We start from the raw sequence: 19,387 nt of genomic DNA, 5'->3' as shown, positions 1-19,387 counted from the left end.
TCGCCTATGCAAACTGTCTTGGCCACCAATGAAATTGGATCAAGTGTAGGCCCACCACAATTGAAGGAGCGCTCCTTCCTACCCTGGTATGATTTTACATTTTTATAGTTTTATATTGTGTGGGGGGTATTAAACTGATTGACTGAATTTTTGATAATCACAGGCAGAGTCACCAGAGTCATTTATACACAATAATTAAAATTATTTTCTGGTGTACGCTCCCCTAATTGGGTTGTGCAAATTATGATATATGTGGCCGCCCACGTTTACACTATATTACTGCTAATGCTTTTTGTGGGAAGGACACTGGTTTATTCCTGATTCACAGGAACATTATTGTCGACATTGCGGTCATTTAGTAAGTTACATACTCCCTATACTTCATACGTACACCTTTTTGGTAGGAATAAGGGCTGATTTATCAAAGTTGAAAAGATGGCTTATACTCTGACAGTTGAATTAGAAAAAGATATTGAGACAGGTTTTAAAGATGAAACTGTGGTAGATTCCAGGGAAGATGAAATAAGGGATATAGAACCCCTAATTAGAGAACATAAGAAAATTATGATGAAATCGTTGAGAAGGAAATGGGATATTGCCACTTTGGAGATTTACTGTATATAAAGGAAAAGGTAGTCCCAGGGGCTTAAGGGATCGTATTATTCCTGCAGAACGCCTACAAAATCCGCGATTCATGAAAATATGGAAAGAGGGTTGTATTGCGAGGTGTATCTATATCATAAAATCAATAGTAGATGAAGAAAAGAACCAATTAGATGAACTTAAAATTGCCTTAGAAATTAGTAAGAAGAATTTAGATCCTTTACAATCCCACCCGAAATTTGAAAAACTAAATGTAAGGCTTGGTGGTGTATTCTCCACAGTCAGCATGCAACGCATGAGCTGACATGGAGGAGGTACACACACTAGCACAAGGAAACAGGCTATCCCTAGTATAGTGGAGGGGAGGACTGACTCCAATAGGAGATTGTGGCGCACAGAGCCAGTGCAGATCCGACAGCCACAAACAATACTTTCGCTATAACGTCTCAGCGCAAAGTAGCGCTGAGCGCATAAACCAGAACTGAGGAGATCAGGACAGGTAGACAGAATGAACGCTTGCTAGCTAGCCGCTACTTAGTGACAGCAAGCGTCCAAAACAAGACAGACTGGAATGAGGCAGCCAATGCGTTTGCAGCGATGGCGTGCCTCACAAAGACAGGACAGGATAGTCAGGAAATAGCAGGATCGAGATAGATGAACGTAACACAGATAAATATACAATAAGTATGTTTTCCTAGCGTATTACAATTACAGCTATCAATGAAACTATTTGTAACGTCTGACTAACATATGTATATATTGGCAATGAACCGATATATGACATAAGCAGGAACTCTGACTAGGACAGGAGTAATACAGGGAACAGGACTCAGAAGGATTCGCTATCTCTTCGCAGAGATGAACGCAATCCACAAACGGTAACAGAACAGGATTCAGAAGGATTCGTTATCTCTTTGCAGAGATGAACGCAATCCACAAACGGTAACAGAACAGGATTCAGAAGGATTCGTTAGCTCTTCGCAGAGATGAACGCAATCCACAAACAGAACCAGGAGCAGGGTAACTTACTCAGCACGGGTGATCACGAATACGCGCAAACTACCAAAACGTGCTGAAAAGCTGACTAACTGCACACAGGATATAAACAGTTCGTGTACGTATACATCAGCGACACTGATGTATCAACGTAACACGAATACAAGGAAAATAATAAACGTGCTGGTATGCATATATATTGGCAATGAACCAATATATGATGCAAAGACCAGCAAAGTATCTTTAGAACAAGAAACACGATCGGGGGCTGAAGCGACAGCAAGACAGGCTTAAACTGAAGCTATGAAAACCCGAGGAGTCCTGCAGGAAGCAGATCTTTATACTGAGGTCATCCAATGGGAGCAGACATGCAGATTCCCACACAGGTGAATGATAATCAGTCACAAGCTGACAGCAGGGAAAGACAGACAAAGCTATGCAGCTTGCATGGAAAGAGATCAGAACTGCCTGAGCTGCAGCACTACTATTTCCAGCAATACCTGCTGCAGCAGCGATCATGACACTAAATAAACAACTAAAACTGGAGATAGAGAGGAATCAGTCAAAAATTAAAAAAGAGAAGCAACAAAAATTTCAAGAGGACATGAAGTCATGAAGGTGAGTTTTATGACTGTAAGAAAGGTAGACCAGGAAGTAGATCAAGGAGTAGAGCGTTGAGTCGAAATTCAGAAGTAGTTAAACTTAGTGAGGATAAAAACGGAAAAGGGTGTGGATTTTTTAGAACCAGATACAGAAAGAGAGCTTGCAGACACGGACGAGGAGGTAGAGGTAGACGAGGAAGAAGAGAAGGAGGAGGAAAACAACAGAAAAGGTATTTTGAAGATGAAAAAGCAGACACAGAACAACAAAGACAAGGAGAAGGGGAAGGAAATAGACAGGAAGACGAGAGCCCAGACAGGAAAATTCGCTAAATAAATAATGAAGATAATAACAATGTGATTAACCTAGCTGGGATGGACTTGAATGATACTTGTTGATCCCTGCTGGGGAAGGGTTTGTCATTTGCCCCAGTCTGTGGTGGAGATGAGTTTCAGTTATACCGTGATTTGTGCTTCTTTCTCAGATGTGTGGCATTTCAGCTCATGTTTGAGGGAGGAGCAGAGTCCGTTTCAGAGAATTTGGAAAACAGCGAGGTGACACAAATTGAGGTAAGTGATAGAGCAACATTACGTGATTTGGAAAGCCTTTGGGATGGGGGAGGAGGAAGTGAGATGTGAGAAATAGGCCCTGAACTAATGAACCCTATCCCAACAAAGGTTAGGAAAAAATCAAAATATATGCCTTCACTGAACTATAAACTGAAAGCATTTAGGGACCTAGTTCGAGACCTACATAAAATGAATTGGATTCCCCAACAAAATAGTGACAATTTGACTGAGGGGGAAAGGGAAGCTCTAATTAGATTAAAAGATAGAGAAGATATTGTGATACGGAATAGTGACAAAGGAAGCAACGTTGTAATCCTTTCTGCAGACTATTATGAAAAAGAATGTCTCCGGTTGCTTGGTGACAAACTGACTTATCAACACCTAGACGAAAATCCCTTCATGATGATTAAACAAAAGGTGAACAATTTGGTGAAAGAGGGAAGAGCGTTGGGAATCCTGACAAAGGAGAAGGCCACTTTTTGTGAAGTCAACTGTAATGAATAGCGGAGATGCTGCCGCGCGGTCAAGCGGCAGGGCGGCTGTCTCCTCGTTCAGGCCGGCGGTTTCCGCGCAGCAACATGTGTCTAGTTTGCCTGGGCCTTCTAGTGCACACAGATGGAGAGCTACGCGCGCGCGCCAGAAGTCAGGACCTTTATGCCAGCAGGAGGGGTATCAGCTGATCAGGCCGATCAGCTGATCCCAGCTGGACTTCTGATTGGCTGAGTGGCTGAGGCGGCACTGCGGAGCGCCGTAAGTATATATAGTACTTGTTTGGCAGTTGCCGGTTGTCTGCCGTTGCGAATACTAACGTGTGAGCACTCAGACCTCAGTCAGATCCTACAGTGTGTTAGAACTTATAGGTAGCCAACAGCAGGGAATAAACCCACAGCTAAACTCTGGTCCCCTACCTTTTGTGTCCTTACCTCTCCCTCTAGATTGTAAGCCTTTGGGCAGGGTCCTCCTTCTTTTGTGTCCTACCTGATCATGCACCTCCATTACTGTGAACCCATGCTATGCATCTGAGTGTACCTAACTTGCCTAATCTCCATGCTCCCATCCAGTGACTGACTAAGCATTACCTTGTACTCATACTGTGCTGCATGATCTGGTCTTTCTTGTATTCCTGTATTGTCATTTTGCTGTATGTCACCCCTAAATATTGTCTGTAACCTAAACTAATGTCCAGCGCTGCGTAATATGTTGGCGCTTTATAAATACAATAAATAAATACACTGCTTCACTTTAGGAGTCATCATCTTATGTGCCAGAAACGCGCAATACCGAGAGGTCAATTACACCAAGTTGCGCAGAAATTGCACTGTTGATGCGGACTTCGAGATTGAGGCTGAAGATTTGAAAAAGAGGCTGGAAGCCAGAGGCTACCCCACTGATTTGGTAGAACAGGAAAGGGACAGGTTGAGGTCAACTCCTAGAGAACAGACATTGAAGAAACAGGTGATGACAAAAATCCACTAAGATTTGTGACGACATATGGCTCTCATTGGTACAACCTCCAAGAATTATTACAAAAACACTGACATATAATGAGGCTGGATTAAAAAATAAAGAAAATAGTGGGGGAAAGACTTTATATGACGGCCAGAAAAGCAAATAACTTAAAATCTATGTTGGCGAAATCAGAATTTACAATTAAAAAAACTAAGACATGGCTAGAAAGCGACCCTAGGATTAGGGGCATATTTAGTTGTGGAAAAGTGTATATATTTGCAGAGCGAACAAAAGTATTTTACAATGCGAATCGTAAAAAAAGTATGAGATTAGAGATTTAATAACTTGCTTAACATAGAGAGTTATTTATTGTATTGACAAGAAGTTTTAAATCAGGATGACACCATTTATTGGCTAACTTCAAATGGATAAGAATAAACAAGCTTTCGGCCTTGCAGCCTTCATCAGGTTTACATCCTGTTAGTTTGCAAGCTGGTGGTACAGACAGCTTATATACATGCAACATCAAAAGGGAAAACAGATATATTTTTTTCCAAGCATAAATTATTGTATTGCATGTCCATGTGGACTTTACTATATTGGAAAGACAAAGCGAAGACTGGGTTCCCGTATAGGGGAGCATATACAAAATATTGAAGCAGCTGATAAAGATAGCCCTTTGGGCTTACATTTCAAAGAGTACTATGGAGGTTCCCCAAAGGGCCTGCGTTTTAAGGGAATATTCCATCAAAAACTTCCAAGAAGAGGAGGTGACATTGAGAATGAACTGTACAAAATTCAGGCATCCTGGATATACAGACTGGGTACCCTAATTCCTCAAGGGTTAAATTCAGATCTGAATTTGGCGTATTTTCTTGATTACTCTCGTTGCTGATAAAACTAATAGATATGTCATTAGAGGTGAAGAAAATTGCAGCTGTCCATGTGGTTAATTATGCTGCTTAGTAAGTGATCATCAGAGACTATAATGCGATTTAGATCAGATACAATATCGGGAGAAATTGATATGTGGCCGGCGCGGCGGATCTGTCAATCGCGGCGGATCGCCGCCTCTCCCCACCCCCTCACTCTTCCTTCACAGAGAGGGGCGGGGAGAGGCGGCGATCAGCGCGGTGATTGAGCAAGAGGGGGGATTGTTCCCTCCAGGGGGGTTATTAGTTGAGCAAGAAGGGGGGATTGTTCCTTCCAGGGGGGGTTATTAGTTGAGCGAGAAGGGGGGATTGTTCCCTCCAGGGGGGGTTATTAGTTGAGCAAAAGGGGGATTGTTCCCTCCAGGGTGCGTTATTAGTTGAGCAAGAAGGGGGGATTGTTCCCTCCGGGGGGGGGGGGGTTATTAGTTGAGCAAGAAGGGGTGATTGTTCCCTCTAGGGGGGGTTATTAGTTGAGCGAGAAGGAGGATTGTTCCCTCCAGGGGGGGTTATTAGTTGAGCGAGAAGGAGGATTGTTCCCTCCAGGGGGGGTTATTAGTTGAGCAAGAAGGGGGATTGTTCCCTCCAGGGTGCGTTATTAGTTGAGCGAGAAGGAGGATTGTTCCCTCCAGGGGGGGTTATTAGTTGAGCGAGAAGGAGGATTGTTCCCTCCAGGGTGCGTTATTAGTTGAGCAAGAGGGGTGATTGTTCCCTCCATGGGGGGTTATTAGTTGAGCGAGAAGGAGGATTGTTCCCTCCAGGGGGGGTTATTAGTTGAGCAAGAAGGGGGGGATTGTTCCCTCCGGGGGGGGGGGGTATTAGTTGAGCAAGATGGGAGGGTTCTGTGTGAGAATGGGGTTTAGTTGGGTTGCATTTTCTGATACAGATAGTTTGAAGTCATTGGTTTGGTTGCACTTTGGTGGCTGGATGGTGTACTGGTTAAGGGCTCTGCCTCTGACACAGGAGACCTGGGTTCGAATCTCGGCTCTGCTGTTCAGTAAACCATCAATTCAGTAAGGAGTTCTTTGGGCAAGACTCCCTAACATTGCTACTGCCTACTGAGTGCGCTCTAGTGGCTGCCTCGCAAGCGCTTTGAGTCCGACAGGAGAAAAGCGCTATACAAAAAAAGGTATTATTATTATTATTATACCTATAAATAAGTGCAACCGGTTGCAAAATCTGATAAAGTTGCAAAAATTTTCACCACACTGCAGCTATTACAGCACACTAAGGGAGTGGAGTTGTGTGCTGCGGTAAGCGGGCCAGTGAGGTGCACACGTGAGCCGGGAAATTTTCTAACAGGCTGGGGCATTTTTGTAAGTTTCAGGGACCCTGGAACAGAGGACCCTAATTTTGGGACTGTCTCCGGTAAACTGGGACGTCTGGTCACCATACTTTTTGCCAGTTAGCAAACAAACAAAATTATTCAAAAAAGAAAATTTGCTACTCCTGCAGTTTTGGATCCAAATGCCCAACTGCCTGAGCAGGCAAAAAGCCATCAGAGGAAATTGGAAGAGATTCACTCAGCACTTCCCATGCACAACAAACATATGGTACAGAACAGAGGCAGACGCCGAGGGACGGCATACAGCGCTTTGTGCGGAGTCCCTTACATGTATAGCCTGAATGGACTTTTACTGAACACGCTTGAAATTCCAGCCTTATTTATCCTTGAAGTTAGTGAGCTTAGAACAGGAAATTCCTTTCACGGACTTTGTCAGAATGATTAATTTATCTCTACAGATGATAGCACTCCACAAGCATAACACAGAGCATGCTACTGGATATGGCACTTACCCACTGACAGCTTGGTTACTCATGTTCTGATTCATGTAAGCCCGCTCCCTTTTATTACCCACTCCATGAAAGAGCTTTATTGTCTCTGAGCCCTCAAACGATTTTAAGATCCAGTTCCAATAATACGAGACTCCCAAGTCAATATTCATTTGAGATCAGCCACAACATACAGGACAACACCGGGGCAGGAATATTATTGTGTAGCATAAGTGACAGGCGGAACTGCTCCCTGTGGCATTCAGGGGTTACTGTATCTGGATCATATTATACAGGGACAGGGAAAAAAAGTCTCTGATGTTGCTGGAACATCAATGGTAAATTTTACTGAAACGTGCATACTTGGATCCAGTGCAGGCGGGCTAAGCAGGAAAAAGGAGATCTTAAAGAGGAACATTAGAGAAAAGGGGAAACAAATAAATCAGAAGAAGTTAAAAAATAGAATATTCACTATGTAATTTGTTCATATTGTTTAATACACAATCAGCCTGTGCGTAATCATCTTTACTACTGGCAAACAACAAAAAAACTAGACAGCTCCAACTGCCATTATATATAACCCCCTAACAATGTGATAGGCTAAAAGGTTGTTTTTTTGTAGATATCTATGCACAGAGGGAGATACTGGTTGCTTGGCAGTTGGAAACAGACATTATTTCCCACAATGCAACATGGCTCCCACAGTGTGATGTCAGGACCTAGGAACTATAGTGATCTATTAAAAAAAAACTATAACTATAGTGATCTATTCAAAAAAAGGTAATGATTTCTCACGGGAAATGGGGTATCAGCTACTAAATGGGATGAAGTTCAGTCCTTGGTCACAGTTCCTCTTTAAAGTGTACAAGCAGTCACAGAGATTGGACGCTATTGCTTTCCATGTAGTTAGAAGGAAATTCAATATCCTGTTATCATGATTAATTATTTCCATTGTATCCTGAATTGTTGATAAACAAATTGCTTTACTAGCATGGCTAATTCCTGCTTCCAAAGCCTGCTAATGGATCAAGTCACATCATTGCATCGTTACAGTCACAGCTGAGTGCTGTCTCTTGTCTAAACAGTGTTATGTACTCCCCATCACCTGTGAGTCTGATAAATTCTTATAAAGCAATCACATAAGCAGTTTAAAGCAGACCAGAACTCTTGCACAGGAGACAAGGAGAACACAGAGAAATCCACCCTGTGTGTTTTTATAGAGAACAGCCTATCTAATTCTCCCTTCTGAGCAAGTAATGAGCTAGTAATTTAAGCTGCCAGCTCTCGGACGAATTCAGAGGGAATATGTAAGCACAAGAGGCTAACCCTTTCTGTGCTCCCAGGATACCAGGAAGTAACCACTCTGCAGAATCTCAGTAGGACATGTTTTTCAAGGACATGTTTTTCTTTAAAGGTTATTATCTTTTAGAGCCGAGAAGTTATGAGTTCAGGTCCGCTTTAAAGGGAACTTAAAGTGAGAGGAATATGGAGACTAACATCTTTATTATCTCAGAAAAAAATGCCATTACCTGACACACTGCCTCTAATAGCAAAAAAAAGTCCAGAATGAGCTTGCCGATCAGATACTTTGACTCTGGTTTGACTTCACTGGTTGCATGCCATGAAAAAACTAAAGCAAAATAATGATCAGCATGACAGCCAGGCAACCAGCATTGCTTATAATGGAATGAAGATGGCAGCCTCCATATTCCTCTCACTCTAGGTTTCCTTTAACACTGTTTCTCTGCCTAGAGATTATCACTAGCTAGCAGAAAATGAAAGTTCACTGCATTTGATAAGGTAAGTATAAATGATGTTGCTAATTATGTCCCAGGTACACTTTAAGTGTGCAAGGCACCATATACTTTCATTACCCTAGTGGCACCTTGCGGTAAAAAAGGGTAACGCAGCACGGGTCAATGCAATGTGTCTAAAAGGGGCCTCAAAATTTCTTTTAAAATTACCTCATGATAAGGAGCTTTGTAAAACAGGCAAGATAATTGGAAGACAGAGGAGTAGATCCTGGAGACCTGATGAATCCAGGACAAGTGCTGCTCAAGTATACCAGATGTTGTGAAGAGATCAGTTTGATCAGGTGACATATTTGCAAGCCTCCGATTTTGTGTGAGGTCACTGCCTCTTTTAGCAAAGGATCAAGGCCAGCAAATCTGAGCCTTACAATCCTATCACCTGATCAAGCTAATAGCATGCTTCTCTGTAAGATTATTTATGACATTCACACACGTAAGTTTAGATGTGCTCTAAAACTTGCCCAAACACTGGTCACTTCCTCATAAATAGACTATCTGTGCTATAGGCCGCTATCTTCTCACACAGATCCAGCCTTTGCCTTACCCCTTGCAGTCTAAACAGTGGGGATGATGTAATCCGGGCATCAGCAGCAGCTCCACCAAGTGAGTCTGTGATTAACTCTGTTTTCCGCTTCAGGTTTGCCTTAAAGAGAAACTCTGACCAAGAATTGAACTTTATCCCAATCAGTAGCTGATACCTCCTTTTACATGAGACTATCAGGGGGCACTGTATGACTGATATTGTGGTGAAACCCCTCCCACAAGAAACTCTGAGTACGTACTCCTGGCAGTTTCCTGTCTGTGAACCTTGCTGCATTGTGGGAAATAGCTGTTTACAACTGCTAAAAAAGCATGCAGCAGCTACATCACCTGCCAACAGTAAAAATGTCACCATGTAATAAATGTCAGAATGTAAATCAGGGATTTAAAACATTTTACAATGGGCAAACACTGACTAAATCATTTATACATAATTATTGTAAAAATGAAGCACTTTTTTTATTACTTTATTTTTTTAACTCAGTGTTTTTGGTCATATGATCAACATTTTAAGACAGCTGCAGAAGCCTTATTTCACACAAAAAGGGCATATTTGACCCCTATAATTCCTAAACCATTAGATATGTTCCTGGAGGTAGGTTTTTTTTTCCCATTTAGTATGCTCTACTGTAGATGTAGTCATTCAACGGGTGGCCACACATGATACAATTTTTTGATTTCTTTTCAATTTGAGAATTGCATTTTTTTTATTAATTGTAACATTTGAAAACTCTAACCAATGTATCACACAAACGTATTAAATTGTATTGCGTGTGTCCATCTTAAAATGGACCTGAACTCTATCATAGGACAAAAGGAAAACATAGACCCTGTATGTATTTAGAGAGTTTAGCCTGTCTAATTCCCCCTCATCTGTGACTAATCATCACTGTAATTTAATCACTCAGCTGTGTCAGCTCAGGAATCTTCTCTGCCATGGCAGAACAGCTAATTGGTAAACACAGGTTGTCAACCCCATGTCTGCTTCCATGAAAGCAGGAAGTAGACATACTTCAGATTTATTGCAGGATTTGTATCAGCAGTAACAATTTTTTTATAGGTTATTATGCTGTTGCTTATCTTTTAGAGCAGAGAGGAAGTTCTGGGTTCAGGTCCGCTTTAAAATCTGCATGCTGCCGTGGAACTAGAAATCCCAGCATACACTACCATTCCTTGGTTTCTTAATTATGTCCCAAAAACAATGTGCATAAGCTATTTCTGGCAGAAGAGGCTGCAGCCCCTGCGAAAGTATTTACTTAACTGAGTAGTCGTGAGCAAGTTGTGGTTGTGTCTCCACAATAACATAGTAACCACATTTTTTAGCCCTATTCCTTCTGCTTCATGCTCTGCACATCTCAGGAAAGTCATGTATGTACTTGCTGGGAGAATGCAGCTTTGGAGCTGTGAATTCCAGCCAATGAAAAATGTCAATTTAAAATATGATCTCCACCGGAGACCCAAAGATATAATACCATTCTACTATAGAGTGAGCCAAATTCTCATGACTTGTGCAATTATACAGATAACCTGACTCCAAATATTCCAGAAATGTGAGGAAAGCTTTCACCGCACAACCAATCATCACCAAAAAATAGAATGTGTTTACTGGGGGGAAATTAGTCACTTGTGAAATGGAATTAAGTAGGATGATGCGTACATCTCACCTTTCTCTTAAAGTTCAGGAATACTTTTAATGACTCGTAGTATAAAGGGATAGTCATCCAAAAATAAAAAGCCCCCCCCCCCCCAAAAAAAAAAAGTAAAAAAACTATATTCTGTTTAGCATTTAAATGTATTAAGAGAATTTCAAATGCATTTTATGCATTTGCCATGCAATTGTTGGTTTGGTTGCAAATCATCATTCAGTTGTATCAAAAGAGACAGGACAATGCAATATTGAAGCAGGTGATTTCGGTGCTCAGCGCCAAAGCTGGGCGCCGCTATGACACTAGTGGTACAGTTCGCTCCCCGTGCAAAGGGGAGTTAGGGGATCTACTGATTACCAGACCCTGAATTACGCCTAGATCACTGGCAGCGTACACATACGTATGTATGCAATATCACCAAAAATGCAGCATGCACACCATACATTCTACAAGAATCGCAATAGAGTACTGCAATTTATATTATTACAAGCTGGTGACATGCACAGTGATGCGCGGGGCAGGACTGTGCACATCATCACTCTGGATGTCACGCACGCCATCCCGCTGCATGCACATGTGCCATCCAGACAACGCCAAGGCCAATCATGCCAGCCAATCACAGCAGGGTGAAGCAGCAGGGGGGGTGTCCAGGATGGACAAACACACATACATACAGCAGATGGCTTGGAAATTATTACCATAGATAAATAAATGTGTCCTTACGGTCAGCAAAACATGCTTCAGAAATTAGATCAAAGCCCATCATGCATGTTTTTATGTTTTATTGCCCTTTGGAAAATGCAAGGTTTGTGTTTCACAAGGTATATCCATGTATGCATTGACTTTGCTCTTTTTTCAAAACACAGCGGCACTGCATGCTGCATTCTGATGCATTTTGTGCTTCCAATAGTCAATGGAAACACAGAGCAAACACATTAAAATGCACATAAAATCAGATTCCCACATGATCTCCAGGATCGCCTCAATAGCATCGTAAATGTAAACACAGAATCACAAACCCAAAATAAATATACGTTCCTTTTTTGTTGAAATGACATAAAAGTAAACGGAAATTTCGTTAGACAATCTGTCCAATATGCTTTCTTTCATTTTCGTTGAAAAATGGCATGAATTGGAAAGTATATTAGACAATTGTGTTCAATATGCTGTACTTTCCTTCTATACCACAAATATGATTATTAATATTTATTATTATTTAGTATTTATATAGCGCCAACATCTTCCACAGGGCTGTACAGAGTATATAGTCTTGTCACTTAACTGTCCCTCAGAGGACAGAGAAAATCCTTTATCCATTGAAGGGACTCTGAACAGGACCCAAAACTGCCATAATGAACTTACCTGGGGCTTCCTCCAGCTCCTTATAGTCCGTGAGGCCCCTCGGGGTCCTTTGTCGGCTTTCCACTGGTGGCTCTGTTAGCTGCGCGCCCGTCTTACTTGCGCACCCGGTGCTGTGAGCATTCTGCACACTAGTGGTTCTCTAATGAATAAATCGTGCGCAGGAAGTTCATGGCGACGGCACGTAGAGGGACAGCGCATGCGCAGTTGCTCACGACTCCTAGCAAAGTCGCACGGCTAACGGAGCCACCAGTGGAAGAACAGAGGGAGCCCAGAGGATCCTGAGAGACCTTACGGACTACGAGGAGCTGGAGGAAGCCCCAGGTAAGATCATTATGGCATTTTGGGTCCTGTTCAGGGTCCATCTCCATGGTGAAAAATGATCCATTTTTATGTGTAGTATGAACCACGCCTAAATTAGCATGTGTAGAAAACCATTACAGTCTAGTCTCTGAACTGGAAAGGTAGTATTAAAGCACGCCTGAATTGGGACAAAAAAGTGGAATTTTTACTTACGTGGGGCTTCCTCAACCCCTTTCAGGTCCCTCGCTGTCCTCCTGGTCCCCTCCGTTGTATCTCTGCCCCCTCAGAGAAATCGGTGACTGGAGCTCTAGTCGCAGCTACTGCACATGCGCAGTCCTGTCTACATGCCTCCTTGATTGTGCTTCCATTGACGGGAGCGCAAACTAGGCGGCGCACGGATGGGACTGTGCACGGAAGAAGCCCAAGTAAGTAAAGATGTTCTTTATTTGTCACAATTCAGATGTGCTTTTAATGATATTACATTGTACACAGGTTTGTGTACCAATGACCTGAAATATTGCTTTTCAACAAAAGTGGTGTTTCTTTTCGAAGTCCCCTTCAGGCACAAATTGTTTCCTACACTGACCTCTGTAGCAAAGTAGAAATTCCTCAATCAGCTGATGTCAAAAGAATCATTTTTAAAGTACCTAGTCAGGAGTCCAGACAACAACCTCCACCTGTGAGAAAACGCGGAAAAGCCGCCACGTGTGCTGAAAGCAAGGCGGCTGATTCCGCGTCCAACGCGGCGGTTTGCACACGTAGGCCTACATCTGTTAGTATGGCTGAACGTGGAGAAACCGCCGCATGCCCTGATAGCGGTGCGGCTGGTTCCACGTCCAGCGCGGCGGGTGGTACACAACATATGTATGGTGTGGCTGGGACTGATAGTCCACACAGGTTCAGAAGGACGCGCGCGCGCTGAGAGGCAGAACTTTTATGACAGCCGGAAGGGAATCAGCTGACCAGGCCGGTCAGCTGACGCTTGTACCAGTTCCCATTGGTCCAGCACTTAGGGGAGGCGCTGGAGAGCGCTGTGCTATATATACTGGGTGCTGGTCATTCACTGGTTGTCTGCCATTGCAAACACTTTTGTGGAAGCATTCAGACCATAGTCAGATCCTTACAGTGTGTTTGAACCAGGTGGACCTGGAAATTCACACTGAGCCAGATTACCTTGTACTGTTGTTGTTTATTATTTGTTAGACCAGTTCCAGGGTGTTGAGATCAAGGCCCTCACACCCCAGACTAGGAATACTGTGTATTTTCTGTGTATTCTCTAGCATAGTTCCAAGGTGTTGAGATCAAGGCCCTCACACCCAAGACTAGGGAACTGTATTGTCTTTGTGTTATATTCCAGACTAGTTCCAGGGTGTTGATGATCACGGACCTCACACCCAAGACTAGGGAATTGTATTATCATTCATGTTATGCTCCAGACTAGTTCCAGGGTGTTGTGACTACGGACCTCACACCCAAGACTAGGATATTGCTATTCCTGCAATCCAGCCTCGGTCCCTCGCCCAGGGGTCCACAGGCTACAGGAATATCACCCACAGTCAGGGGTGAATTCCTCAGGAGTATAGGCCGCCAGCTCCTCTGGTGGTCCCCACTCAGAGTTGTTACTGTTACACCAAACACTCTCACTATTCTGGTGTCCAGAGGTTAGTAATACATCTGTATAATCGCTGATTCTGAAGATCATCGATAATCGGGCGTATATCTGCATTCTTGGTGATTCTGCAGATCACCAATAATCGGATTCTCTCTGCGTGCTGACACCGATCGTTACACCACCATGGGCTTTCATTACTGTATTTATTTATTTATTGTATTTATAAAGCGCCAACATATTACGCAGCGCTGGACAATAAATATATATATACAATGATGACAGACATAACAAGGTTATACAACATAGAACAAAGTTGTACAAGGCAAATTGTACAAAATACATAATCATGCGATTTGGGCTGGTTAGGTAGGCCCAGTAATACAAGTACAGTTTGTCATAGGACAGGAGCAGATTTACACTAGGGAAGGGAGGACCCTGCCAGAGGCTTACAATCTAAAGGGGTGGGGTGGAAACACTAGGTGGGGCTGTGAAATAAATATTCAGTAGAGAGTTACTGTGGGGTACTGTAAAGGCTCCTATTAATTATATAATCTTGATTGATTGTACAATCTATCTGTATAATATGAGAGGCTGCCAAAAATAACCATTCAAAGTATATTCATCTCTGTTTAAATTTTAATTGCACCCAAATGGTGTTCGTGGGTAGGGATGATCGGAATGAGCAAATTCCGTTCCTCCAGAATTGCGGAATTCCGCCAGCGCTAAATTCCGTACCCATTACATTTCCGCAGAATTTTGCGAATTTGCACGGAATTCCGCATTTAGGCGAAGAAATTAAAGTAATCTCAAATGAAACCTTGTTTGTGCTAAATGGTAGCCCATGGGACCTAGTGGCTGTTCCCCCGGTCATTTTTTTGTTTTTATTTTATTTTTTTTTGAATTTTTTTTTATCTTATTTTTTGAATTTTTTTTTTTGCAGCAGGAGGTGTCGTTTAACCACTTGAGGACCGTGGGCTTTACCCCCCTAAGGACCAGGCACTTTTTTTTTCATTCAGACCACTGCAGCTTTCACGGTTTATTGCTCGCTCATACAACCTACCACCTAAATGAATTTTGGCTCCTTTTCTTGTCACTAATAAAGCTTTCTCTTGGTGCTATTTGATTGCTGATGCGATTTTTACTTTTTATTATCTTCATCAAAAAAGACATGAATTTTGGCAAAAAAAGGATTTTTTTTAACTTTCTGTGCTGACATTTTTCAAATAAAGTAAAATTTCTGTATACATGCAGCGCAAAAAATGTGGACAAACATGTTTTTGATTAAAAAAAACCCATTCAGTGTATATTTATTGGTTTGGGTAAAAGTTATAGCGTTTACAAACTATGGTGCAAAAAGTGAATTTTCCCATTTTCAAGCATCTATGACTTTTCTGACCCCCTGTCATGTTTCATGAGGGGCTAGAATTCCAGGATAGTATAAATACCCCCCAAATGACCCCATTTTGGAAAGAAGACATCCCAAAGTATTCACTGAGAGGCATAGTGAGTTCATAGAAGATATTATTTTTTGTCACAAGTAAGCGGAAAATGACACTTTGCGACGAAAAAAAAAAGTTTCCATTTCTTCTAACTTGCGACAAAAAAAAAATGAAATCTGCCACGTACTCACCATGCCCCTCTCTGAATACCTTGAAGTGTCTACTTTTCAAAATGGGGTCATTTGTGGGGTGTGTTTACTGTCCTGACATTTTGGGGGGTGCTAAATTGTAAGCACCCCTGTAAAGCCTAGAGGTGCTCATTGGACTTTGGGCCCCTTAGCGCAGTTAGGCTGCAAAAAAGTGCCACACATGTGGTATTGCCGCACTCAGTAGAAGTAGTATAATGTGTTTTGGGGTGTATTTTTACACATACCCATGCTGGGTGGGAGAAATATCTCTGTAAATGACAATTGTTTGATTTTTTTTACACACAATTGTCCATTTACAGAGAGATTTCTCCCACCCAGCACGGCGGTACCACATGTGTGACACTTTTTTGCAGCCTAGGTGCGCTAAGGGGCCCAACGTCCTATTCACAAGTCATTTTGAGGCATTTGTTTTCTAGACTACTCCTCACGGTTTAGGGCCCCTAAAATGCCAGGGCAGTATAGGAACCCCACAAGTGACCCCATTTTAGAAAGAAGACACCCCAAGGTATTCCTTTAGGAGTATGGCGAGTTCATAGAAGATTTTATTTTTTGTCACAAGTTAGTGAAAAATGACACTTTGTGAAAAAAAAAACTATAAAAATCAATTTCCGCTAACTTTTGACAAAAAATAAAATCTTCTATGAACTCGTCATACACCTAACAGAATACCTTGGGGTGTCTTTTTTCTAAAATGGGGTCACTTGTGGGGTTCCTATACCACCCTGGCATTTTACGGGCCCAAAACCGTGAGTAGTCTGGAAACCAAATGTCTCAAAATGACTGTTCAGGGGTATAAGCATCTGCAAATTTTGATGACAGGTGGTCTATGAGGGGGCGAATTTTGTGGAACCGGTCATAAGCAGGGTGGCCTTTTAGATGACAGGTTGTATTGGGCCTGATCTGATGGATAGGAGTGCTAGGGGGGTGACAGGAGGTGATTGATGGGTGTATCAGGGGGTGGTTAGAGGGGAAAATAGATGCAATCAATGCACTGGGGAGGTGATCAGAAGGGGGTCTGAGGGGGATCTGAGGGTTTGGCCGAGTGATCAGGAGCCCACACGGGGCAAATTAGGGCCTGATCTGATGGGTAGGTGTGCTAGAGGGTGACAGGAGGTGATTGATGGGTGTCTCAAGGTGTGATTAGAGGGGGGAATAGATGCAAGCAATGCACTGGCGAGGTGATCAGGGCTGGGGTCTGAGGGTGTGGGCGGGTGATTGAGTGCCCTAGGGGCAGATAGGGGTCTAATCTGATGGGTAGCAGTGACAGGGGGTGATTGATGGGTAATTAGTGGGTGTTTAGGGTAGAGAACAGATGTAAACACTGCACTTGGAAGGTGATCTGTTGTCGGATCTGCGGGCGATCTATTGGTGTGGGTGGGTGATCAGATTGCCCGCAAGGGGCAGGTTAGGGGCTGATTGATGGGTGGCAGTGACAGGGGGTGATTGATGGGTGGCAGTGACGGGGGTGATTGACGGGTGATTGACAGGTGATCAGTGGGTGATTACAGGGAAGCACAGATGTAAATATTGCACTGGCGAATTGATAAAGGCGGGAGGGGGGGGGGGGTCTGAGGGCAATCTGAGCGTGTAGGCGGGTGATTGGGTGCCCGCAAGGGGCAGATTAGGGTCTGATCTGATGGGTAACAGTGACAGGTGGTGATTGATGGGTGATTGATGGGTAATTAGTGGGTGTTTAGGGTAGAGAACAGATGTAAACACTGCACTTGGGAGGTGATCGGACTTCGGATCTGCGGGCGATCTATTGGTGTGGGTGGGTGATCAGATTGCCCGCAAGGGGCAGGTTAGGGGCTGATTGATGGGTGGCAGTGACAGGGGGTGATTGATGGGTGGCAGTGACAGGGGGTGATTGATGGGTGATTGACAGGTGATCAGTGGGTTATTACAGGGAAGCACAGATGTAAATATTGCACTGGCGAATTGATAAGGGGGGTCTGAGGGCAATCTGAGCGTGTAGGCGGGTTATTGAGTGCCCGCAAGGGGCAGATTAGGGTCTGATCTGATGGGTAACAGTGACAGGTGGTGATAGGGGGTGATTGATGGGTAATTAGTGGGTGTTTAGGGTAGATAACAGATGTAAACACTGCACTTGGGAGGTGATCTGACGTCGGATCTGCGGGCGATCTATTGGTGTGGGTGGGTGATCAGATTGCCCGCAAGGGGCAGGTTAGGGGCTGATTGATGGGTGGCAGTGACAGGGGGTGATTGACGGGTGATTGACAGGTGATCAGTGGGTGATTACAGGGAAGCACAGATGTAAATATTGCACTGGCGAATTGATAAAGGCGGGGGGGGGGGGGGGGGGTCTGAGGGCAATCTGAGCGTGTAGGCGGGTGATTGGGTGCCCGCAAGGGGCAGATTAGGGTCTGATCTGATGGGTAACAGTGACAGGTGGTGATTGATGGGTGATTGATGGGTAATTAGTGGGTGTTTAGGGTAGAGAACAGATGTAAACACTGCACTTGGGAGGTGATCGGACTTCGGATCTGCGGGCGATCTATTGGTGTGGGTGGGTGATCAGATTTCCCGCAAGGGGCAGGTTAGGGGCTGATTGATGGGTGGCAGTGACAGGGGGTGATTGATGGGTGGCAGTGACAGGGGGTGATTGATGGGTGATTGACAGGTGATCAGTGGGTTATTACAGGGAAGCACAGATGTAAATATTGCACTGGCGAATTGATAAGGGGGGTCTGAGGGCAATCTGAGCGTGTAGGCGGGTTATTGAGTGCCCGCAAGGGGCAGATTAGGGTCTGATCTGATGGGTGACAGTGACAGGTGGTGATAGGGGGTGATTGATGGGTGATTGATGGGTAATTAGTGGGTGTTTAGGGTAGATAACAGATGTAAACACTGCACTTGGGAGGTGATCTGACGTCGGATCTGCGGGCGATCTATTGGTGTGGGTGGGTGATCAGATTGCCCGCAAGGGGCAGGTTAGGGGCTGATTGATGGGTGGCAGTGACAGGGGGAGATTGATGGGTGATTGACAGGTGATCAGGGGGATAGATGCATACAGTACACAGGGGGCGGGGGGGTGTCTGGGGGGGGGGGGTAGGGAGAATCTGAGGGGTGGGGGGGTGATCAGGAGGGGGCAGGGGGGGGGGATAAAAAAAATAGTGTTGACAGATAGTGACAGGGAGTGATTGATGGGTGATTAGGGGGGTGATTGGGTGCAAACAGGGGTCTGGGGGGTGGGCAGGGGGGGGAGGTCTGAGGGGTGCTGTGGGCGATCTGGGGCAGGGGGGGGTAAAATCAGTGTGCTTGGGTGCGACATAGGGTGGCTGCAGCCTGCCCTGGTGGTCCCTCGGACATTGGGACCACCAGGGCAGGAGGCAGCCTGTATAATACACTTTGTAAACATTACAAAGTGTATTATACACTTTGTATGCGGCGATCCGGGTGCTAGTAACCCGCCAGTCCCCGGCGGCCGATCGCGTCACGAATGATGCGATCGCGCCGCCCATGCCCCTACAAGGACCGCCGCCATTTGTCAATACGGCGGTCCTTGCGGGGTCCACTTCCCGGCCGCCA

General features: G+C 44.1%; 1 long non-coding RNA gene across 1 annotated transcript in view; it reads left to right on the top strand.

The window, feature by feature from the left end:
- LOC137504230 (uncharacterized) overlaps window positions 1-4,342 on the top strand; it is a 46,376-nt gene extending 42,034 nt beyond the window's left edge. The window contains exon 3 of the long non-coding RNA XR_011019448.1: window positions 4,015-4,342. This is a non-coding gene — a long non-coding RNA (uncharacterized lncRNA). The remainder of the gene's footprint in view (window positions 1-4,014) is intronic.
- Window positions 4,343-19,387: the final 15,045 nt, after the last annotated feature.

Source organism: Hyperolius riggenbachi, chromosome 4, assembly GCF_040937935.1.
Source record: "Hyperolius riggenbachi isolate aHypRig1 chromosome 4, aHypRig1.pri, whole genome shotgun sequence".
Taxonomy (NCBI): Eukaryota; Metazoa; Chordata; class Amphibia; order Anura; family Hyperoliidae; genus Hyperolius; species Hyperolius riggenbachi.
The sequence above is the reverse complement of the archived record's forward strand: the minus strand, read 5'-3'. Positions and strand labels throughout refer to the sequence as shown.